Source organism: Pan troglodytes, chromosome 18, assembly GCF_028858775.2.
Source record: "Pan troglodytes isolate AG18354 chromosome 18, NHGRI_mPanTro3-v2.0_pri, whole genome shotgun sequence".
Classification (NCBI taxonomy): domain Eukaryota; kingdom Metazoa; phylum Chordata; class Mammalia; order Primates; family Hominidae; genus Pan; species Pan troglodytes.
In genome coordinates, this window is record NC_072416.2 from 32,841,822 (window position 1) to 32,866,785 (window position 24,964).

The following is a 24,964-nucleotide window of genomic DNA, read 5'->3' on the forward strand; positions in this document are numbered from 1 at the left end:
CCAAGATTTCTATGGAAAATACTAGCTTAAGTAGTTTGAACTACTCTACAATATTCAGAATGCCACTCTGGCCATATTTTAAACATTTCTCAAAAATTAAATAAAAATTCCACTAGGACTCCATGCTTCAAAAAGACAGGAGATTTGGTAATGCCTTGTCTTGGGTCTTCTGACTTGAGACTCAAGGAATTACTGACCTTTTAAATAGCCCTCAGAGCAAGATGCATTTCTATAATATTGATAATTTTCCCCCTGACACACCAGGGCCTGTCGGGGAGTTGGGGGCAAAGGGAGGGAGAGCATTAGGACAAATACCTAATGCATGCAGGGTTTAAAGCCTAGATGATGGTTGATAGGTGCAGCAAACCATCATGGCACATGTATACCTAGGTAACAAACCTGCATATTCTGCACATGTATCCCAGAACTTAAAGTAAAATAAAAGAAATAAATAAGATATAAAGATATGGGCTTAATATTCAAGAACTCCCTCACATATCCAAGTCTCCTTGCAGTTAGACACAGGCCACATGACTGGTTTTTGTCAATGGATGGTGAGCAGATGTGCAGTGTGACTTGTCCAAGGAAAAGCTCCAGGAGCCAACATATGGTTACTCCATGTCGTTGTCTCCCTCTGCCACAAGCCTCATATGGTCCAGATACAAACAGTCTACTTATCCTGCTCCCATAATGAAGAAGATGTGGGCCAGAGTTGCAGTTAACTCAACTTGAAATAGGAGTAAGAAACAAATCATGGAGTTTTGGGGATCATTGCTTCTGCAGCATAACTCAACCAGACTTCCAAGAGTCTACGGTGGAAACTACTAGTTTCCACCTCTTAAAGCCTGGGCTCTGAACTGGCATAGCTTACTTCTACCATACGCTAGAGATCAGAGAAGTCACAGCCTACCCCAAATTCAAAATAGTAGGAAGGCATAGATGGGGTGAGTGTCAAAAAGTCTGTGGTCATCTTTCATTTACCACAATCTGCCCTTTGGCCACAAATATATTCTTCTCTCTTGAAAAACACATTTACTACCTTCATCTTCCAAGACTACCAAAGCCTCACATCATCATGGCATTGGCTCATATTCCAGGATATCATAATCAAAATCAGGTCTTGGCATGGATGCAGGTCTTTGGATGTGGTTCTTTGAGAATGATTCCTCTTGATCTGAAGACTTGTGGATTAAAGAGCTAAGCTCTTTATTGCCCAAATACATCCAACATGTCATAGAAATACAGATAGAATAATCACAATGGAGGAATATGGGGTCCATAGTGATTCTGAAATCCTGTTAAGAACATGTTGCTTGTCAAAGAACATGGGCTCCGTTTTACTCCCTGAAAATGATTTGCCATGGCTCTTGGTTCCATGCTCTGAGACCACTTTCTCACATAAGATAGATCAGGTATGCAACTGAATAGCTGTATCTCCCTTTTTCCTTCCCAGAATAAGTTGGAGATCCATAGGCTTCTTTTTTATATATATATACTATTTTTCTCCCTTTCTGTATAAGTTGCTGGTACTTCCACCAATTTAATCATCATACAAAAATAAATAAATAAATAGCCAGTTGTGGTGGCTCATGCCTATAATTCCAGCACTTTGGGAGGCCAAGGCAGGAGGATCACTTGAGCCTGGGAGTTCAAGATGAGCCTGGGAGTTCAAGATGAGCCTGGGCAACATAGCAAGACCCCATTCCTACAAAAAATAAAAATAGCCGGGCACGGTGGTGCATGCCTGTAGTCCCAGCTACTCGGGAGGCTGAGGCAGGAGGATTGCTTGAGCCTAGGAGATCGAGGCTGAAGTGAGATTTGGCACACTACTGTAACTCTAGCCTGGGAAACAGCAAGATTCTGTCTCAAAAAAAAATTATTGCCGGGTGGCTCAGCTCATGCCTATAATCCCAGCACTTTGGAAGGCAAAGGTGGGCAAATCGCTTGAGCTCAGGAGTTCAATAACAGCCTGGGCAACGTGGTAAAACCCTGTCTCTACAGAAAACACAAAAATTAGCTGGGCGTGGTGGCATGTGCCTGTAGTCCCAGCTACTTGGGAGGCTGAGGTGGAAGGATCACTTGAGCCCAGGGGATCAGGGCTGCAGTGAGCCAAGATCATGCCGCTACACTCCAGCCTAGGAGAGAGACTCTGTCTCAAAAAAAAAAAAAGAAAAATTATCATAAATACTATGTGAGTTTTCTGTAAATCTTATTGGGTTTCACCTCATTAGACAAAAACAATACCCACAAATCTCTTTATGACATTTCCCTCTCCAGCTTTATTTTAGAGTCAGAATATTGTGAGACAACACCCTTAAGATGCTTAGAAACCTTTTTGTCTCTTTGAGAGGGTCCATGAGGCGTGCCTATAAATCTTTCTGAGGTATTAACAAAGGGTCTCAGTTTTATCCTTGAGATGATCTGTACCCTGAGGCCATTTCTTGTGTTGAGATCATTTTGCTGTCTTGAAAGTCTGGGAATGAGGAATGATTTTATTTTTAAAATACAGGTCTTTTTTCCTTAACATTTCCTCTAAATTCTTATTGAAAGCTACAGAATTCCTTTTTTTTTTAGCTCATCTGTCTCTATTTGTACTTTCTTACATGTAGCTAAATAAAACTAACTGGCACTTTCCACATTCTTCCTGGGAATCTCCTTAGCCAAATCTGTAAGTTCATCATGTATATTTTCTGCTTTCCACATTACCTCAGGCAAAAATGTTGCCAAACATTTTACCATTAAGGACACTTATCCCTTTTTCTCCAGTCTTTAATAACAAATTCCTCACTGAACTTCAAGCCTTCACTAAAACTTCTTGAGGCTGCTAAATCTCTGGGCTGCAACTCAGTCCTAAAGACAATGTGACATGTCTTAGTTTATTTTTATTTCTCCTTCTAATGGCAACACCCCACTCCAAGTAGCAAATTATTTTCTGGTCTGTTTTTGATGTATTCCACGCTCCTCCAAATCTTAGAGGCTGAAAACAACAACCATTTTATTATGGTCATAATTAGTTGAGTTAGCACATAACTCAATCTGCACCAGTCACAGAGGCCAACTGGATCTCTGTCTGACTGTGGGAAAAAGAGCTCGTGAAGACCCTCATTGAATTTGTAGCAAGAACAGTAAATGACTGGTCACTTTGTTAAACCTCTGAGATACGAGAATGATGCTTAAAACACACACACACACATGCACGCACACAACTACAACATAAGCCTGTTTTGATAAAAATACATCTCTTCTTTTTAAGTATCAATCCTATCTTTATTTAAAATTTTGGCATTTGTTCATTGTAGATTTTTCCATTAATTTTGATTTTTTTAAAATATTGCATCAAAGGCCAGGTATGGTGGCTCACACCTGTAATCCCAGCACTGTGGGAGACCAAGCGGGAAGATTTCTTGTATCCAGGAGCTCCAGACCAGCCTGAGCAACATGACGTTTTTAAGTGCTCAGCAGAGTATCTGAAACAAAGAAGACCACCAGTGAATCTGTACGTTTCATGAATAAGTCACGAGTGAATATAGATAAGAAAGCTGAGACACAGAGAGGTTAAGCAACTTACTCAGAGTCACGGAGAGTTATCTGTAGTGCTAGGACTGGAATCATGACTGCCTGATTTAAGTAAAGCTGTTAATCAGGCAGAAATTGCCCATTCATTCTCCTGAACTAAACTCACAGAAAGCTGACCATTTATTCCACTTTAGCAATGACTGGTCATATGAGAGCTGCCTACAAAAAAATCAAAAATTAGTCTAGCGTGGTGGTGTGCTCCTGTAGTCCCAGCTACTCAGGAGGCTGAAGTGGGAGGATGGCTTGGACCAGGGGGGTCAAGGCTGCAGTGAGCCATGATCGTGTCATTGCACTCACCCTGGGAGACAGAGTCAGACTGTGTCTCAAAAAAAAAAAGTGCATGAAAAGATGATTTATCTCGATTACTGAGTTTTTTTGAGGGTGCCCTTAAATTTTGCATGAATGTCGAGTGTTTTACTTGCTCCACCTTAATCCTGTCTCTGCCCTAAGGTGATGCAGATGAATACAGTTTTGTTCTCGAAGGCCACATGATAACTGTATTATCTATTATAACCATAAGGCTCTGAATCCTGGGATGTCCTGGCAAGAATATGATAGTACCATCAGAAGCATAAGGTGATGGAATTTTATGGATAAAAAGGATTTTTGAGATGAAATATCCCAACCCTTTCTGTTAGAGACAAGGAGACAGAAACACAAAGGGATAAAATAATTTGGCTAAAGTCATACAGCTGATAAATTATAGATCTTGTATCCAAACTCATTATATTTTGCTGGAAGTTTAGCATTCATTTCACCACAATGAAGAAGCCAACCCTAGAATCCTTTTCCTCACAAAAAGAAATCATCTCCTTGTTAAATTTCATTTGGGTATTCTGGGGAAAATGTTGAGAAATAAGAAAAATCTGGATTTCTCTTTCTTATAACTCCAGAGCACGATTTTACTTCAGTTTAGTCTATAAATTGACATGGATTATGAGGTTGTGTGGTATTTAGCTTTATGGTAATTTCCTATTTGAATAGCTGATAAGAGTTAATTTATCCTGAAGACAACTAGAAATAAAATAATAATTGGGTTATAAAATTAAAGCAATAACATCTGTAGTTTCTACTACATTGAACATATTTGATGTAGAGAATATTTCAATTAGGCTGAAAAACCTGTGAATGCTTTTTCTCCCTTATATTCTCCCTCAAAAGGAAAAAAAAAAAAAGGCCTACAACCCTAAAAATAATTAAAACTAGGAAGCGTTTTCAGCTTCTGATATTTCACATTGAACTCAAGAGGTTGAGAAAATTATGCAACCTTGACCTTGGCTGCTCTCATATGACCAGTCATTGCCAAAGTGGAATAAATGGTCAGCTTTCTGTGAGTTTAGTTCAGGAGAATGAATGGGCGATTTCTGCCTGATTAACAGCTTTACTTAAATCAGGCAGTCATGATTCCAGTCCTAGCACTACAGATAACTCTCTGTGACTCTGAGTAAGTTGCTTAACCTCTCTGTGTCTCAGCTTTCTTACCTATATTCACTCGTGACTTATTCATGAAACGTACAGATTAATTGATGGTCTTCTTTGTTTCAGATATTCTGCTGAACACTTAGGAAAGTGGAAAAGATTCAGTACCTGGTCTCAAATAGCTTATGATGAAATATGGACACAAATATCCTCCTCACAAGATAAAATGTGATAAGTCACATCTAAATGGCATAAAAGAGATCATAGATAAAAAGTAAGAAAGTTGGCACCTCCACCTACACTCAGTGGCACACCAATGTGAGATTGTAGGGGGGTGCAACGGGGGCCCAGAAGTCAGCTCTGGGAGCAGGTAATTGGGGATAACTCAAAAACAACAAAACAACCAACTCAAAACCAGCCTGCCCTCTCATCTCACTGTATGCTGGCATTTCTCAAAGAACTAAAACTAGAACTATCATTTGATCCAGCAATCCCACTACTGGGTATGTACCCAAAGGAAAAGAAATTATTATATCAAAAAGATACCTGCATTCATGTGTTTATTACTGCAGTGTTCACATTGGCAGAGATATGGACTCAATCTAAGTGTCCATAAGTGGATAATTGGATAAAGAAAATGTGGTATACATACACAATTAAATAGCATTCAGCCATAAAAAAGAGTAAAATAATGTCTTTTGCAGCATCATGGATGGAACCAGTGGCCATTATCTTAAGTGAAACAACTCAGAATCAGTCAAATACTTCATGTTCTTACTTATAAGTGGGAGTGAAACAGTGTGTACTCATGGATATGGACCATGGAATAATAGACACTGGAGACTCAGAGGGTGGGATAGTGGGAGGGGTGAGGAGTGAGAAATTACTTAATGGGTACAACGTACACTATTTTTTTTTTCTTTTTTGAGATGGAGTCTTGCTCTGTTGCCCAGGCTGGAGTGCAGTGGCACTATCTCCACTCACTGCAACCTCTGCCTCCCGGGTTCAAGAGATTCTCCTGCCTCAGCCTCCCCAGTAGCTGGAATTGCAGGTGCATGCCATCACTCTCAGCTAATTTTTTTGTATTTTTAGTAGAAACAGAGTTTTACCATGTTGGCCAGGCTGGTTTCAAACTCCTGACCTCAAATGTTCCACTCGCCTTGGCCTCCCAAAGTGCTAGGATTATGGGCGTGAGCCCCCATGCCCGGCCACGATGTGTACATCTATAAGAAATAGAATATTTATAAAACAAATAGTTAATATTTAGGAGTTTATTGTTAGCTTTTAAACACATGCAAATTTATCTCTCAGTGTAATTACCTGGCTAGAGAAGAAATATGTGTAAGACAAAATGCTGATACAGTGAAATGTCTTCAAGAATTGCTATGATTACTTTGTCTTGGGAGAGAAAATAAAAATTGTAAGAAAGAAGAAAACTTTTAGGTTTGAAAGTGTCCTCTTGAGTGAAGGGACAAGTCTAAAGCTTGTATTTAATACACAGGTTTCTTTTGTTTTCTTTAAAAAGATGTTTAATTTTTAATTATTATGGGTATGTAATAGGTGTGTGTATTTATGGGGTACATGTGATATTTTGAGGCAGGTATACAATGTGTAATAATCATATTAGAGTAATTGGGGTATCCATCACCTCAAGCATTTATCATTTCTTTATGTTAGGAACATTCCAATTCCACACTTTTAGTTATTTTAAAATATACAAGAAATTATTAACTATAGTCACCCTGTTGTGCTATCAAATACCAGATCTTATTCATTCTACCTAACTTTATTTTTATATCCATTAACTATCCCCACCTTACCCTCCCCTCCTAGCTACCCTTCCTAGCTTCTGTTCACCATCATTCTCTCTATCTCTATAGGTTCAGTTGTTTTCATTTTTATGAATGATAACATGTGACATTTGTCTTTCTGTGCCTGACTTTTTTCACTTAACATAATGTCCTCCAGTTCCAGCCATGTTTTTGCAAATGACAGGCTCTCATTCTTTTTTATGGCTGAATAATATTTCATTTGGGGTATGTTTTGTTTTCTTGTCACTACAATTTCCTTCATTAATCAAGATAAAATGTTGAGCCGATTAGAAATAGAGTCCTACCTATGGAGTCTATTTCTTATTTAATGTGTTTAACATAAGAGTTAACAAGACTGTTAGAAAGTTAGGAGGTAACTTTCAATTCTGATATATTGATCCTGGGGCAGTTGGACCAAGGATGGATAACAGATGGAGAATCGACAGATGGTAGAAGGCAGAGTTGTGATCTCAGGGATTATTTGTTAGGGGTGCACATTAAACTTGTTTAGCTATTACTTCAGTTCTAACCGTGATTTTTTGGTTTTCCTTTTGAAAAGCTGCTGTAGTCAGTAACCCAGCTGTGGCATAACCATGGTCCAGGAGGAATCAGTAGCTAACATCTTTTTTTTTTTTTTTTTTAGACGGAGTCTCGCTCTGTCACCAGGCTGGAGTGCAGTGGCATGATCTTGGCTCACTGCAACCTCCGCCTCCCGGGTTCAAACGATTCTCCTGCCTCAGCCTCCTGAGTAGCTGGGAGTACAGGCGTGTGCCACCAAGCCCAGCTAATTTTTTTTTGTATTTTTAGTAGAGACGAGGGTTTCACCATGCCGGCCAGGATGGTCTCAATCTCTCGACCTCGTGATCTGCCTGCCTCCACCTCCCAAAGTGCTGGGATTACAGGCGTGAGCCACCGCGCCCAGCCGCTAACATCTTGTGTAATGTCAGCTACCACCACCTCAATGGGGCACACCTTTGGCATTTAGACAAGAGTTGGGTGGAACTACAACTTTCTTCTTTAATCACCGCCACCTTCCATCACCATTTCAAGAGCCTAAAAGTAATGAGCACTTAATTCATCTGTCCATGGAAGTGGGTTAGGAAGGACTGGGTGAGTCTCTTCATACTCCCTTATTCCTTAAGCTAATTTAGGGACCAACCTGGAACGGAGGTCAAGGAAGAATGGCATATCCTGAAAACCATGAGTGGCTCGGTAAGGCTGAAACACAGAATGAATGTTCCTAGTGCAGTGGAGAACCTGAGTCCAGTGAGTAAGGGGGGAGGGATGTATGATGTAGGAGAAAGCCAAGAGGAGCTATATTTGTTACTCTAAGGAGTTTTGTTGGAATCTGAAGATAATAGCGACCTTTGGAGGATATACTCCAGGAGATGGTGGAGAATCTTAGGAATGTAAACATATTGAAGACTTTCCCAACCATGAGCTAGATTCAAAAAACAGTAGGCAGAGTTGACATTTTTGAAAAGTACAGTCGTTCCTTTTATGAGGTTTCATTGTGGTACTCCCTAAGTCAAGGTGGAGTGTTGGGTAATCTCTTCATGTCCCTCGGGAGTGCAAGGAAAAATGTCCTATTGACAAAGATCATGGCATCTTGGGAAAGACCATCACAATGGTTGGCCTATCTGTCCTCATGTTTGTAGATGTAATTAGGATGTGCTTAGATTTCAAGGATTGGATTGGATACCTGTCATGTAATCAAATGGTTTACTTCATAAAAAATATGCTACCATTGGCCAGGCACAGTGGCTCACACCTGTAATCCCAACACTTTGGGAGGCCAAGGCAAGAGGATAGCTTGAGGCCAGGAGTTTGAAACCAGCCTGGGTAACACAGCAAGACCTCACCTCTACAAAAAACAAAAAAATTAGCTGGGTGTGGCAGCACGTGCCTGAGGTCCCAGCTACTCAGGAAGCTGAGGCAGGAGGGTCGCTTGAGCCTGGGAAGTAGAGGTTGAGGCTGCAGTGATCCCGCATCATGCCACTGCACTCCAGCCTGGGTAACAGAGAAAGGACTTGTCTCAAAAAAAAATTTAAAAATCCTGTCATTAAATTTCTTGCCATTCAACTCCAAAGACTGAATTTATAATTTTCAAAGATATAGAACCCAATGGTTTTGCTGGACAAAAATAAGCGCTTCAATTTTCCAACCATTTCCAATATCAAAACTCCTCTGGTCTTCATGTCCTCTTTCAGAATCCTCTGTGTATCCCCGCAAAGCTGCACCTATGGTTGTACTGGTGTGTTTGCTACATTGTGTGCCTTGCCATGTATTTTTTCTCCAGCATGAAATCAAACTGGCAAGGCAGTTTTATGTGTTTTGTGATGAAGGATCTCTGGTGTGAGATTCATAATATTGCATTTATCTTCAGAGGAGCTATGTGTGGGCTAACTCCTGAGAGCATGGTATAGCCACTGCTAGCATCTTGCCTTCTATGTATGCAAAACTTTTGTAAAAGGATCCATAAACACACAAACTATCTCTGTACACAATGCAATCTCCCCCCTAGCTTTTCCTGCTCCCCAGAGTCTGTGCATGAAGGAGAATACTGCTTTAAAATGCAATAACTTTCTGTGACACTTTATCATTCTAATAGCCATAAAATTACCAAAATACGGCATCTTCTATTGTTCTACATGGTAGCTAGGGAAACAAATTCATATGCACATCCTTTTTTCAGAAAGCAAAACGGACTAAAGGGCAGGGGTTTTCCTTTTTATTTCAGTTTGTTGCTATTTTTATTTGGAACTTATCCTGTTTTCACTCTCTCCTTTTCTATCTCATATTGTCAAAATATAAGATGGTCAGTAGCTAGGACTGGAAAAATTCAGATGAATTTATAGTGTGCAGAAAATGGTTGACATCTTTTAAACACCTCCACAGAGAGTTAAAACTCTCCAGCTATTTTCCCTGTAAGGAGATATTCAGGGTTCACACATTCTACACCTTCATTTTTTCAGAAACAGGGTCTTACTCTGTCACCCAGGCTGGAGTGCGGTAGTGCCCAGGCTGGAGGGCAGTGGTGTGATTATAGCTCACTGTAGCCTCAAACTCCTGGGCTCAAGGGATCCTCCTGCCTCAGCCTCCTGAGTAACTGGTACTACATGTGCATGCCACCATGCCCAACTAATTTTTAAATTACAAGAAAATAAAAATCTTTTTAGAGATAGGGTCTCACTATGTTGCCCAGGCTGGTCTCTATCTCCTGGCCTCAAGCAAGCCTCTGCCTTGGCCTCTCAAAGTGCTGAGATTGTAGGTATGAGCCACGGTGCTGGGGTGCTGGACCTACATTCTTGTTTTTTTGTTGTTTTTGAGGCAGGGTTTCGCTTTGTCGCTCATCCTGGAGTGCAATGTTGTGATCATAGCTCATTACAGCCTAGACCTCCCAGGCTCAGGCAATCCTCCCATTTCAGCCTCCCTAGTAGCTAGGACTACAAGTGCATGCCAATAAGCCCGGCTAGTTCATTTTTCTTCTTTTTTTTGTATAGATGGGGTCTCACTATGTAGCCAAAGCTGGTCTTGGTCTCCTGACCTCAAGGAATCCTACCTCAGCCTCCCAAAGTGCTGGGATTATAGATGTGAGCCATCATGCCTTGCCTACATTCTCATTTTTAACAAATCACATTAATATCAAACTGAAATTACCAAGATTCAACTCTGGTTAATCGCTCCTCAAAGCCCTTAACGGATCCCCATTGCCTGGGAAGCACATCCTGGGCTCATTCTTTTCAGTTTCAGCTCCTTTAACCACGAGCTATTTGGCCTAATTACTCACGACTTATTTTTGTAACACCCCATGTGCTCACCTGCCCATATATCTTTGTACCCTCAGTTCTTTCTGGCTGGGGTACTCTTCGGTCTAGTTCTTCAGAGCCAGACTATAAACTCCATAGGGGCAAGGATCATGGACCTCTAGTGTCTAGTCCAGTGTCTGATGTACAGTAACCATTCAATAAATGTTTGTTTACTGACTGCCTCAGCCAGCTCAAAAGTTGTCTCTTTCAGACCTTATGCGGTGGCTTATGTCTATAATAACAGCACTGTGGGAGGCCGAGGCAGGCAGATCACTGAGGCAAGGAGTTCAAGACCAGCCTGGTCAACCCGGTCTCTACTAAAACCCCGTCTCTACTAAAAATACAAAAATTAGCTGGGCATGGTGGCATGCGCCTGTAGTCCCAGCTACTCGAGAGGCTGAGACAGGAGAATCACTTGAACCCGGGAGGCAGAGGTTGCACTGAGCCAAGATCGTGCCACTGCACTCCAGCCTGGGTGACAGAGCGAGACTCTGTCTCTCACATACACACACAAAAATTATCTCTTTCTGAATTACGTCTTTGCATAGTGCCTTCAGTGAGTATCCAGGAGGGGCTGGAGGCAGTGTATTCTTTTAATCTTTGTGTATTTGAAAATGCCTTTATTTTGCCTTCACATGCAAGGACAATCTAGTCAGATATGAAATTTTAGGTTATTCTTATTTTCTCTCTGCACTGTGACGATATAATGTTACTCCATTGCCTTCTGGCATCAATTGTTTGTTGATGAGAAGTTTGCTGACAGTGTAATTGTCATTCCTTTGTGGATAATCTGCATTCTCTTTTGTAGCTTTTAATATTATCTATTTTTTCTTGATAGACTAAAATTTCTATAGGATGTGTATGGATGTGCATTTGTTTTCCTTTATACACCTGCATTTGGTGCATCTGTAAAAAAATCTGGAACATTCTCAACCATTATCTTTTTAAATATTGTTATTCTACCACTTGTGATATTCTCTTTTACATCTCCTATTGGACATATTTTGCAGCCTGTCAATTTATTTTCCATGTCCCTTAATTGTCTAATGAAAAAAAATTGTTCTCTCTCTATGCAGCATTATGGTTGAATTCTCAGTATTATCTTCCAATTGACCAATTATTGCTAACAATATCCAGTTTAGTGTTGATATCATCTATTGATTTAAAAACTTTTAATGACCATAGTTTTCATTTCCAACATTTCTTTTTTTTTTCTTTTCTTTTCTTTTTTTTTTTTTTTTTTGAGACGGAGTCTCGCACTGTCGCCCAGGCTGGAATGCAGTGACGCGATCTCGGCTCACTGCAAGCTCCGCCTCCTGGGTTCACGCCATTCTCCCGCCTCAGCCTCCCGAGTAGCTGGGACTACAGGGGCCTGCGACCACGCCCGGCTAATTTTTCGTATTTTTAGTAGAGACGGGGTTTCACCGTGTTAGCCAGGATGGTCTCGATCTCCTGATCTCGTGATCCGCCCACCTAGGCCTCCCAAAGTGCTGGGATTACAGGCTTGAGCCACCGCGCCTGGCCCATTTCCAACATTTCTAAGTGACATTTTAAAATCGGCATTTTGTCCAGGTGCAGTAGCTCATGCCTTTAATCCCAGCACTTTGGGAGGCTCATTTGAAGCCATTGGTTTGAGACCACCTTGGTCAACATAGTGAGACCTCATCTCTACAAAAAATTTTTTAAAAAGTAGCCAGGCATGATGAGGCACTACGACTGAGTCCCAACTACTCAGGAGGCTGAGGTAGGAGGACTGTGTAAGCCCTGGAGTTTGAGGCTGCAGTGAGCTATGATCACGACACTGCACTGCAGCCTGGGTGACAGCCTGTCTCCAAAAGAAGAAAACAAAACAAAACAAAACAAAAAAACCTCAAAAAACAACAACCAAAAAAACCCATACACATACACATACACATACACATACATTTTATTATTATTAGTGGCTGGGCACAGTGGCTCACACCTGCAATCCCAGCACTTTGGGAGTCTGAGGTGGGAACATCATTTGAGGCCAGGAGTTTGGGACTAGCCTCGCCAACATGGAGGAAACCCATCTCTGTTAAAAACACTAAAATTAGAGAGGTGTGGTGGCGGGGACCTGTAATCCCAGCTAGTCAGGAGGCTGAGGTAGGAACATCGCTTGAACCTGAGAGGCAGAGGTTGCAGTGAGCCAAGATCACACCACTGCACTCCAGCCTGGGTGACAGAGCGAGACTGTATCAAAAAAACAAAACAAAACAAAACAAAACAACAAAAAGTAATATTATCCCTTTATTTCTTTCAAGGATATAAAACATAAATATTTTAATGTTAACTTCAGATTAGTCTATTATTTTCATTGTTGTTATTTTCATTTATAATCACCTAATTGTTGATGATATAGAATTCTTTACTTAACATTAGATCTCGCGTATCTTATTATTTTGTACTCCAGGTTCATCTTCGGTGAAAACATTTTTTTCTCTCCTTTTTCCTCTGTGCTCATTCCTCCCTATTGACAAGTGTGCAGCTGGCCCTTCAGGGGCCCCCAGTCCAGAGCCCCACTTTCTCTTGTTGGGTGAAGGCTACTGTTGGTGATGTTGAGTGAACACAGATGCAGTTACTGAGCCATCTGTGTTGGCTGCTTGGCTGTGTTTAGTGGGGCGCTGTGTCTGATCCCTCCTGCCTGTCTCACTACCCCTTTGATTAACTCTTAGCTTTTCCAGCTTTCTTTCAGAGGTGGGAAAAGCCAGTCTAATTCCTGGGCTCAAGCAGTAACTGAGGCTTTTGTCCCCTTCCCATTGTGGGGAATGTTTGATTTTCATTGTATTGTAGAAGGCCAAACTCCTGGCTTCCTTTTGCCTGGTCCAGCAGCCCCATGGCCACCTTGGGTTACTGATGCACATACCTGTTATCTGTGGATGTTTTGTGGCTGGCGTGATGCAAGACTGGAGGGAGGGATTTTGTGGTTAAAGGGGATGTTAATTTTCCCACTCACTCTCATAGCATATGAATAAGGAAACCTGTTGCTCTAATTGCCACAGGAAGTTCTTTTTTATCACTATAAGAAAGTTACTATTGCCTGGGCACGGTGGTTTATGCCTGTAATCCCAACACTTTAGGAGGCTGAGGCGGGTGGATCACGAGGCCAGGAGATCAAGACCATCCTGGGTAACACGGTGAAACCCCGTCTCTACTAAACATACAAAAAATTAGCCAGGTGTAGTGGTGGGCGCCTGTAGTCCCAGCTACACGGGAGGCTGAGGCAGGAGAATAGCTTGAACCGGAGAGGCGGAGGTTGCAGTGAGCTGAGATCGCACCACTGCACTCCAGCCCGGGCAACACAGAGAGACTCCGTCTCAAAAAAAAAAAAAGTAACTATTAGGGCAATATGCCAAGTACACGAACACTCCTTCCTAATTTTAATTTTTTATATTTTATATGAATGTGCATTTTTGCTTATGACTTTTTATCATTTATCTTTTATTGCCATGTGTTTGGAGTAGCAGTAGGGGCTTCAAAACATGTACATCATAATTCACCCCTCTTTGACCAGAAGTCAATTTGATACTTTTTTCCCCCGTTTCTTTTTGTACTTTTATTGATATATCATAGTTGTACATATTTTCATGGTACGTGTGATATTTTGATACATGTGTACAATGTGTAATGATCAAATCACGGTTTTGGGATTTCCATCAACTCAAACATTTATCTTTTCCTCTTGTTGGGAACATTACAAATCTTCTTTTCTAGCTTTTTTGAAATATACAATAAATTATTATTAACTATAATTTCCCTGCTTTACCATCAAATACTAGAACATATTCCTTTTATCTAATTTTTTTTTTGTTTTTTTAAGATGGAGTTTCACTCTTGTTGCCCAGGCTGGAGTGCAATGGTGCAATCTTGGCTCACTGCAACCCCCACCTCCTGGGTTCAAGCGATTCTCCTGCCTCAGCTTCCCAAGTAACTGAGATTACAGGCACGCACCACCATGCCCAGTTAACTTTGTATTTTTAGTAGAGTAGGGGTTTCACTATGTTGGTCTGGCTGGTCTTGAACTCCTGACCTCAGGTGATCCACCAGCTTTGGTCTCCCGAAGTGCTGGGATTACAGGTGTGAGCCACCGCACCGGGCCTACCTAATTGTATTTTGTACCCATTAACCAGTTTCTCTTCATTTCTCCCCTTCCCTTCCTAGCCTCTGGTAACCATTCTACTCTCCACCTCCATAAAATCCACTTTTTTTGATCCCACATATGAGTAAGAACATGCAATATTTGTCTTTCTGTGCCTGGCTTATTTCACTTAAGATAATGAACTCCAGTTCCATCCATGCTGCTGCAAATGACAGGATTTGATTTGTTTTTATGGCTGAGTAATATTCTATTGTGCATATATACCATATTTTCTTTATCCATTAATCCCTTGATGGACATTTAGGTTGATTCCATATCTTGGCTCTTGTGAATAGTGCTGCAATAAACAGGGGAGTGCAGATATCTCTTTGAAATACTGATTTCTTTCTTCTGGATGTATACCCAGCAGTGGGATTGCTGGGTCATATGCTAGTCCTATTTTTGGTTTTTTCAAGGAGCCTCCATCTCCATACTGTTTTCCATAGTGGCTATACTAATTTATGTTCCCACCAACAGTGTTTTCTCTGCATCCTCACCAACATTTGTTATTTTTTGTCCTGATATGTTTTTAAGTCTGAGACCTGTAGTTGATGCTCTGGTGAACTGCCTGGATTCCCTCCAGGACAAGCACTCCTTGTCAGCTGTCAATGCACTGAGAAGGCATTGCTCGCAGCTGAACTTCCGTCCAGGAATTTTCTTCAGCTGAAGGGAGCTGCCATGCTTAAGATCATGACCGTTCCTCAGAAGCTGCTGCATTCTAGTGACCGGTCAAGTGGGGGTACCGAGAACTGACCTCCTTGTGTCAATTCAGGACAGTGATAAAGGGCCAGCCTGCATCTAGCACTTTCCGTGGAGTGGCCTCAGGCCTCTGTTTCAACTGCATTGCAGTTCAACCTCTTACATTTATGAATCTTGCTTCACTTACTACCTCATAGGCATTAACTCCAAAAGCGCCTCCCATAAGCCTCCTGCTCACAAACTTCCATATTAGCATCTGCATCCCGAGGAGATGAATTTTAAGATACCACCCTATAGGTGGAGAACATCTAGATTTCCCTAAGGGCTTCTTCCAGCTGTTTCCCCAAAGTAGATACTCAGAAACATCTGTGGGGCTGGGCACGGTGGCTCACACCTGTAATCCCAGCACTTTGGGAAGCCAAGACAGGTGGATTGCTTGAGGCCAGGAGTTTGAGACCTGCCTGGGCAACATGGCGAAACCCTGTCTCTACTAAAAATACAAAAATTAGCTGGGCATAGCGGTGCGTGCTTGTAGTCCCAGCTACTCAGGAGGCTGAGGCAGGATGAACCACTTGAACCCAGGAGGCGGAGGTTGCAGTGAGCCGGGATTATGCCATTGCACTCTAGCCTGGGTGACAGAACCAGACTCACTCTCAAAAAAAAAAAAAAAAGAAAGAAAGAAAGAAAGAAAGAAACATCTGTGGAATGAATACATGAATGAAAACAAAGCTGCCTGAATTTAACCTGCTCAGATTTCCCAAGCTACATAATTTTTCTTATTTTATTCTTTTTTACTAACAAAACTAGGACTTCCAAAGTCTGAGAAATTAATCTTGGGTCTAGGTAAGATAACACTCCCTCACTTTGCAAGTTTCTATTTTAATTGAACTTTAATGCTGCTTGGATGAACTTAGCATGGTTGTCGCTTTTGTGATGCATTTGAAGATGAATTACTTGAGCACAAAGTATTAATGTGGAAGGTGAAGGCAGATAGCAGCATGATCAGGAACAGAGCTTGGGCTGTAAATTGAAGTTTGGCATCAGAGAGGAATGGCAGTGTTGGAGAATGACAATAAAAGTAATTCCTTTTCAAACATCACTGATGGTGGGACAGCATGGTAGCTTTACCTCCCACAAAGCTGTCTTGAAACCTTTGCTGGACACTCTTTTCTCAGGATTGACAATTAAGATCTCCCAGACAACTTTCATCTCAGAGGGCACAGTAAACTGAGCCTGCTCTCTGTAGGGAGGGTAGTGAGGTAGATTGATGGGGAAGCTCACATTTGGAGAAACAGTATAATGTGGTCAGGTGCAGTGTTTCATCAACATGTGGTCAGGTTCTGGACAGTTCTCTAAGAGAATATTTAAATGATACATTGCCATGTTTGCATTAATAATAATTAAAACATTAGCATATTCTGTGTCATTGAGATGACTACTAATGGTGCACACTGTGGTTTACCTGCCCTGCATCGTATTTCACATATTTCACATTCATCTTTTTTCAAAGCTCCATATTTTCAGGTATTCTCACCTCTTACATAGCCCATGTTCTGAGGGCAGATTCTGGTTTCTTTATGCAAATCATGGCAATCTTAGTTCCTTTGTGTCTTCGTCCATTTAGTGTTGCAACAGATTACCTGAGACCAGGTAATTTATAAAGAAAAGAGGTTTATTTAGCTCATGGGTCTGCAGGCTGGGAAGTGCAAGAAGCATGGCATCAGCATCTGCTGGGTTCCCGGGGAGGGACATAAAACACAGTGGAGAAGGGAAAGGGATGTGTGCAAAGAGGGGAAAACCTGAGGGGCACCCTGACTTTATAACAACCCATGTTCGAGGGAACTAATCCATTCCCTTGAGAAATAATCCAGTCTTGAGAGAGCAAGAACTCACTACTTCAAAATGGCACCAAGCTTTTTATGAGGAATCAACCCCCATAGCCCAACCACCTCCCACTAGGCCCACCTCCCAATCCTGCCACAGTGGGGATCAAATTTCCACAAGAGTTTTGGTGGGACAGACAAACCATAGCACCTTGCAAGTAACTGCTTCAGAAACGTAGAACCTAGACTTAAATACATGAGACTTCTCTAGTGACTGTTAAAGGTGTGGGGCAGACACAAGGTTGCTAGGATGACCTTTAGTTTTGTGGCTGAGAATTTTTTTCCTTTCTTACAGGATATAAAAATGAAAAACCAGTTGCCCTAGTTGCCTCTAGTGATGATACAGGAAATTGTCTTGTTACCACGATGGAAGCTAATGTAAGTCTGCATGCAGAGAAAAGCAGAGTGAACCGAACCTCAGAGAACTTGAGACAGAGCTCTGATTTTACTAACCCAGGATCCTACCTACCTCTGACCTAATGATTTATGAAATAATAAGTGTCCTTATTGTTTAAACATATTGTGTCAAGGTTTCCTCTTACTTACAGGTGAAAACATCTTATTTGGCACATATCCCTATGCTCAAGTACTGTCTATGTAAATAGTTTATAATTATATTGGCACCAGGTAATTATTGGCACCAATTAAAGGCAGAATTTACCTTTAAAGATGTAGGTAAACAGGTCGGCCTCCCAGCAGATTGGTATTTTCAGTGCTAGATTGATAATAATGACTTCTGGTTAGAGTTGACTGGTTGATCACATAAATTCATTTCCTTTCTGTACCAACACTCTCCATAAAATGATAATAAATAAACAGGAACAAAGTCTAAATACTCAATGACAGGAAAATGGGAAGACAGTCTTCAGAAAAAAAGATTTCATCACATTTCTGGAAGGTGGATAAAATAGAGGGGATCAAAAACTGGCGAAGCAGGATCAAGGAATTCACTGTGCAGAGTATGTGCAGAAGGAGGTTCAGGTGAAATGCAGCAGAAGGAGGTTCAAGTGAAAGGCAGCCAGTATGCCCTTCATGCATCGAAGGGCCTCAGCAACATGAAGTACCAGCTCCAAGAGAGGGTAAGATGCTGATATGGAGCAGAAAACCAGGTGATATGGTTTGGCTGTGTCCCCATCCAAATCTCATCTTGAATTGTAGATCCCATAATCCCCAGGTGTCATGGGAGGGACCCAGTGGGAGGTAATTGAATCATGGGGGCAGTTGCCCCCATGCTGCTGTTCCCATGATAGTGAGTGAGATCTCATGAGATCTGATGGTTGTATAAGGGGCTTTCCCCTCTTCGCTCGGCACTTTTCCTTCCTGCCATTATGTGAAGAAGGATGTGTTTGCTTCCCCTTCTGCCATGATTGTATGTTTCCTGAGGCCTTCCAAGCCATGTGGAACTGTGAGTCAATTAAATCTCTTTCCTTTATAAATTACCCAGTCTCAAGTACATCTTCATAGCAGCATGAGAACAGACTAATACACCAGGCGATTAATCAAAGTCTATATGCGAAACAGTCAAACTTACTTTACCCGGAGAACATAATGCCTAGAAGCCAGGCTTCGATTCCCAGACTTTGAAAAAAGGAGTATTCTCTTCCAGAGAAACTGGCAGCCTCCAGGGGAATGCTCTTTACCTTCTACCATTTAGAGACTATCTTAGTTTTTTCAGGCTGTTAAAACAAAATACCATAGATGGGGTAAATGATAAACAACAGACATTTATTTCTCACAGCTGTGGAGGCTGGGAAGTCCAAGATCAAGACATGTCAGATTTTGTTTCTGGCGAGGGCCCACTTCCTGGTTCACAGGGGGCACATTATTGCTGTGTCCTCATATGGTGCAGGGGGAAGGGAGCTCTCGGGGGCTTCTTTTATAAGGGCACTAATCCTACTCATGTTGGCTCCACCCTCAAGACCTAATCAGCTCCCAATAACTCTACCTCCCAATACCATCTCATTGGTGATTAAGCTTCAACATACGAATTTTGGGAGAACACAAACATTTAAACCATAGTGGGGTTTACCAGGTAGTGGTTCACTTGCTTCTTAAAACTGGTCTCACTTAGAGCAAATTGGCAAAATCAGCAAGTTCTGTCCAGGCTACACGGCTCTCACCAGATTTACTCGTCTTGTTCCTCAGCATGAATAAACTTCTCCAAATGGGAACCTCCAACATGGAAGAGAGGTGTCAAAACAAACAGGCACAGAAAACAATTCTGGAGGAGGCAGATGTTGTGCCAGGAACAGAAGAGAACATGAAATAAATCCTAAAATGTGTTCTCAGAGAGACTGGAGATGTTGCAATATTAAAACAAGCGTAGGACACAGTGAAAATGTGTCCTAACCCTGTGCTAGGAAATACCTTCTAGATAGTAAAGACATGTTTGTCAGAACAGAGAATAATTCAATGGAAAAGCTGGAAGATTAGACTTAAGAAATCTCTCAGAAGTAGAGCAAGAAAACAAGGAGGTGATGGCTATGAGAAAGAACCCCAGAAAATCAATGCAGGAACATCAACATCTGATGAAAAGACAAATAAATGATGGGGAAAGGTATCAAATAAGTAATGGGGGAATTTTTCCAGAGTGGAAGGACCTAATACTCAAATTGAAAATGTACACCTAGTGCCCAGCATAATGAATACAAAAAACCAAACACTCACCTAGCACACATTATCACCAAATGTCAGATGGTCAGGGATAAAAAGAAACCTGAAAAGCAAAAAAAGAGAAAAATCCAAAATGAAAACTTAAAGTCAGCATCAGACAATTCATCCACAGCTCTAGATATTGAGAGGCTTTGACTTATGAGGGAAAATCATACCAATTTAAAATTCTGTACATAAAGTATCAATAAACAGAATGGCAGAATAAAGACATTATCAGATACGTAGGCCCAGGAGGAACTCTCCAGGGAAACCAGAGGGTTCGACAGAACACTAAATTTCTGCAAGAGGTTGAACAAAATAAAAAACATGTCCAAAGTAATTAGTTCCAAAAAATTTGAACTCCAGGCAAAAAGTCATACAGGAAAGAACATTTAATCATGGAGAGTAATAGCTGTGTGGTGAACCACAGTTACACAGTCATAATAATGAAATCACCATTGATTTTCAATTTTTAGAATCAACGTACTGATAAAGCTCAGAAGATTTAATTAACATTGTAGAACAAAATATAAATATTGTAAATTTGACATTGTGAAGGTAAAAATTCAGACGACACTGGAAAGTGGAAACAGGGATAGAACTGAAGAGGGTACTTATATTATTATGTTAGAAAGTAGTGAGTGCAAAAATACACTGTTTTAATGGAAGAAAAATAAAGGCTTATTATTATTTGAAATCAACAAACAAAATGGCACAACTTTACATCTTCTGCCTCTTACATTCATTTAGAATTCTGTTGGCAGGAATGAAAACAAAGATTGTCTTTTGCAATTGAAAGATATTTTTATGAAAGAAGATGTCAGCTTATGTTGTTACTAAATAAAGATTTTGATTTGATGTTACCAAACAGTAACATATGACTTCAATTTTGACAGGTGGATGCAAAAATAGGAGAGGTGGCCATAATAGATCAAGGATGCTTTTGAATAAAGCAAGGGCCAAATCACATCATAGTGAGCTGTATAAAAATAGGTTTTGCAGGCTGGGCACGGTGGCTCACGCCTGTAATCCTAGCACTTTGGGAGGCTGAGGTGGGTGGATCACAATGTCAGAAGTTCGAGACCAGCCTGGCCAACATGGTGAAACTCCGTCTCTACTAAAAAAAAAAAAAAAAAAAAAAAAATAGCCGGGCATGGTGGAGCGCGCCTGTAGTCCCAGGTACTCAAGAGGCGGAGGCAGGAGAATCGCTTGAACCCAGGAGGCAGAGGTTGTAGTGAGCCAAGATCGCACCACTGCATTCCAGCCTGGCGACAGAGCGAGACACCGTCTCAAAGAAAAAAAAAAAAAAGGTTTTGCAGTAATTTATGTTAGGAACAGCTCACTTGCTAAAACGGAAAGAACCCTGTCTATAGTAATTTATATCACACTCACTTAATGCATGTTGTTTTACCAGGACATTAAATATATTACCATCATATTAATTTAACGTTAAACATTTTATTTGATGAGTTTTATGGTTTTGCTTACATTTAATTTCCTTTTTTTTTTTTTTAGTTATATGATAGCTAAATGCACTTTAAATTCTTATGGTGAGGCCAGGCGTAGTGGTTCATGCCTGTAATTTTAGCACTTTGGAAGGCTGAGGTGGGAGGGTTGCTGCAGCTTAGGAGTTTGAGACAAACCTAGGCAACAAAGCAAGACCCTGTCTCTATAAGAAAAATAAATGTAGATGAGTGTGGTAGTGTGTGCCTGTAGTCCTGGCTACTCAGGAGGCTGAGGTAGGAGGACGGCTTGAGCCCAGGAGGTCGAGGCTGCAGTGAGCCATGATTGTGCCACTGCACCCCAGCCTGGGTGACAGAGTGAGACCCTGCCTCAAAAAAAAAAAAAAAAAAAAATCAAATGGAGAACTAAGGAGAGACCCAAGTGGACAGCACTTTTTCTTTGCTCATTTTCTCTCTACTGTCCCCATTGCTGATCTAGCAGGAATTTGGCTCAGCAGGTTGGAGTAAGCTCAGTGGTAGGACTGAGACCAGAGCCGAGCTGCTCCTCCCGACACTTCGCTAAGCAAAAGCACCATTGTTGTGCACTTGCGTAGGTCCTTGCTACTCATAGTGTGATCTGTGATCTGTGGGCCAGCAGCCTTGGCCTCCCCTGGAGAATTTTAAGAAATGCAGCCTCTTGGACCTCACCCCAGTCCTACTGAATCAGAATCTGCATCTTTAACAAGGTCCCCAGGTGATTTCCCATGCAAATTAAACTGAGAGACTGGCCCTCCTTTTTCCCTACAACTGTGGACCCAAAGCAGGGGAAAGCACCTGTCTTAATAGACTTCTCATCCATGGCACCTCCATCCTAGCTCAGCTCAGACTATGCACTCCTTCTCTGGGGATCATATGTGATCTGTCGCTTCTCTACTTGTGTTTCTTGATAAACTCTCTCATGGCTGAGGCCCCTTTCTCCAATATGTGGTGGATGTTTGTTGTTTTCTTCTGTCCAGATTCCTTATCTGTAAATCAGAAGAATAATATTGCTTTTCTCCTAGAGCTGTTGTGAAACTTACACATAATCATCTCTAGAAAGCACTCAGCATAGAGTAACATCTCAATAAATGCGCTTGTAATGATTGGCTGTTATCAAAGAGTCCCAAGTGAGAACACTCAGCAGGAAAAGCCTCAGATGTTAATGGTCTCCAGCCCTAGCTGTCATCAGCTTCATTTCCCTCGTCAATAGCTCATTACTTGATTGTCGAGTCACAGATGCTATAAGCTCCACACCATCACACCGAATAATAACAATTATTGCAGGTCTCATGTGTAAAGCATTGCCGAGCTGTTATCTCTTTAATCCTGAGAGGGTTCTGTCTGTTGGAGATGGTGGTGGTAGGGAACAAGGCTGTGTTAGGGGGAAGATGGTCCGTCTTACCCTCATAGAACAGTGTAGTTTGTCTCATGAGCATCTAAACCATCTTGCCCTGTGTCCTGATGTTTTATAAAGCTCAAACAACTCTTTTCCTTTTTTTTTCCTTCAACCCATTTATTTTTAAAATTTTAAAATTTTTTTTGCAGAGATGGGGTCTGTGTTGCCCAGGCTACACTCCAAATCCCAGCACCAAGTGATCTTCCTGCCTCGGACTCCCAAAGCACTGGGATAATAGACTTGAGCCACTTCACCTGGCCCTTTCCCCCATTTCTTAATGCACTGCCTTCTCCTTAGAGACTCAGGCATGTAATCATATGAGCTGCCGCACAAATCTCATATGCTGCACTAAGGAAGACCCTTTTCCCTATGCCCCCCTCCCACCCACAAATTGAAGCATCATAAGTGAACAAAACCCTTTTCCCTTGGGACCATCTTCCTAACATGGCCACTCTCTCAGGTTGATCCGTGGTTCCTCGAACAGACTTCCAGAAGCCCGTCTCTATCAAAACTGCAAACATAACTTACCATGCCTGGCATCCCGGGAGTGGCAGGGCTTAATGTCCATACAGGACCCGTATATACTTGAAATGACTAGTTCTATTGAATCTGGAAAAGAGAAGACATGGGAGGATATGAGTGTGATCTCTTAATCTTGAAAGACCGTAACGAAAGAGAGATTCAACATATTCTGGATGGCTTTGGAAAGCATTCCCAGGAAAAATGGACAGGGAAGTAATAAAAAGAAGGGAAACTACCACTGTGACCCTCTTACTTACCCTGTGGCAGGTACAATACACTGACCCATGTTACCACATTTAGTTCTCTAAACAAGACTTTGTTTAACAGATGAGAAAACCATGGCTTACACAGGCAGAGCGACCAAGCTGGAATCTAAACTCATTTGTTTTACTTTGAGATCCCCATCCTTTCCACTATGTTACATGGCTCCTTATTATGAAGGCATCTGATGGGTGATAGAAAATTCCCTGTCATGGAAAGCATTCAAACAGAGGTTGGAGGCTGGGAGATCTGCAGTGAGGTCAAGGACACTTGACGATTGGAACCTGGGGTAGTTCCTAGAGCAATACCATAAAGCAATGCTACCCAACCTTTTGGGCACCAGGGACCAGTTCCATGGAAGACAATTATTTCATGGATCAAATCGTTGGGGGATGGTTTCAAGATGATTCAAGTGCATTACATTTATTATGTGCTTTATTTCTATTATGATTACATTGTAATATATAATGAAATAATTATACAACTCACAATAGTGTAGAATCAGTGGGAACCCTGAGCTTGTTTTCCTGAAACTAGATGGTCCCATCTGGGGGTGATGAGAGGCAGTGACAACTCATCAGGCATTAGATTATCATAAGGAGAGCACAACCTAGATCCCTCGTATGTGCAGTTCACAATAGGATTCACACTCCTATAAGAATCTAATGCTGCCTCTGTTCTGAAGGGAGGTGGAGCTCAGGAGGTAATGTGAGCAGTGGGGAATGGCTGTAAATACAGATGAAGCTTTGCTTGCTCACCATCCACTCACCTGCTGTGCGGCCTGGTTCCTAACAGGCCATGGACTGGTACTGGTACCATGGCCCCGGGGTTGGGAACCCCTCCCATAAAGCAAGTGGACTAGGAGGTTATCAATTCCCAACAAGGCAAGAGAATAAGGATGAACTGGCCGGGCGCAGTGGCTCACGCCTGTAATCCCAGCACTTCGGGAGGCTGAGGCGGGTGGATCACTTGAGGTCAGGAGTTGGAGACTGGCCTGGCTAACATGGTGAAACCCCGTCTCCACTAAAAATACAAAAAATTAGCTGGGCATAGTGGCAGGTGCCTGTAATCCCAGCTATTCAGGAGGCTGAGGCAGGAGAATTGCTTGAACCAGGGAGGCAGAGGTTTCAGTTAGCCAAGGTCATGCCATTGCACTCCAGCCTGGGCAATAGGAGCGAAACTCCATCTCAAAAAAAAAAAAAAAAAAAGAATAAAGATGAACCAAAACATAAAGCTCAAAGTATGCAGAAGCACAGCAGGCTGATTCGTAGTGAGATGCATTGGAGAAAAGGTGAA

General features: G+C 41.6%; 1 long non-coding RNA gene across 1 annotated transcript; it reads right to left on the bottom strand.

The window, feature by feature from the left end:
* Positions 1 to 3,339: 3,339 nt before the first annotated feature.
* On the bottom strand, positions 3,340 to 23,496 carry LOC107972332 (uncharacterized). Its single transcript, XR_002939923.2, has 6 exons — positions 23,414 to 23,496; positions 20,024 to 20,072; positions 19,386 to 19,528; positions 18,888 to 19,032; positions 6,105 to 6,218; positions 3,340 to 3,467 (listed from the first exon to the last, which is right to left on the bottom strand). It is a non-coding gene; the product is annotated as an uncharacterized LOC107972332 (long non-coding RNA).
* Positions 23,497 to 24,964: the final 1,468 nt, after the last annotated feature.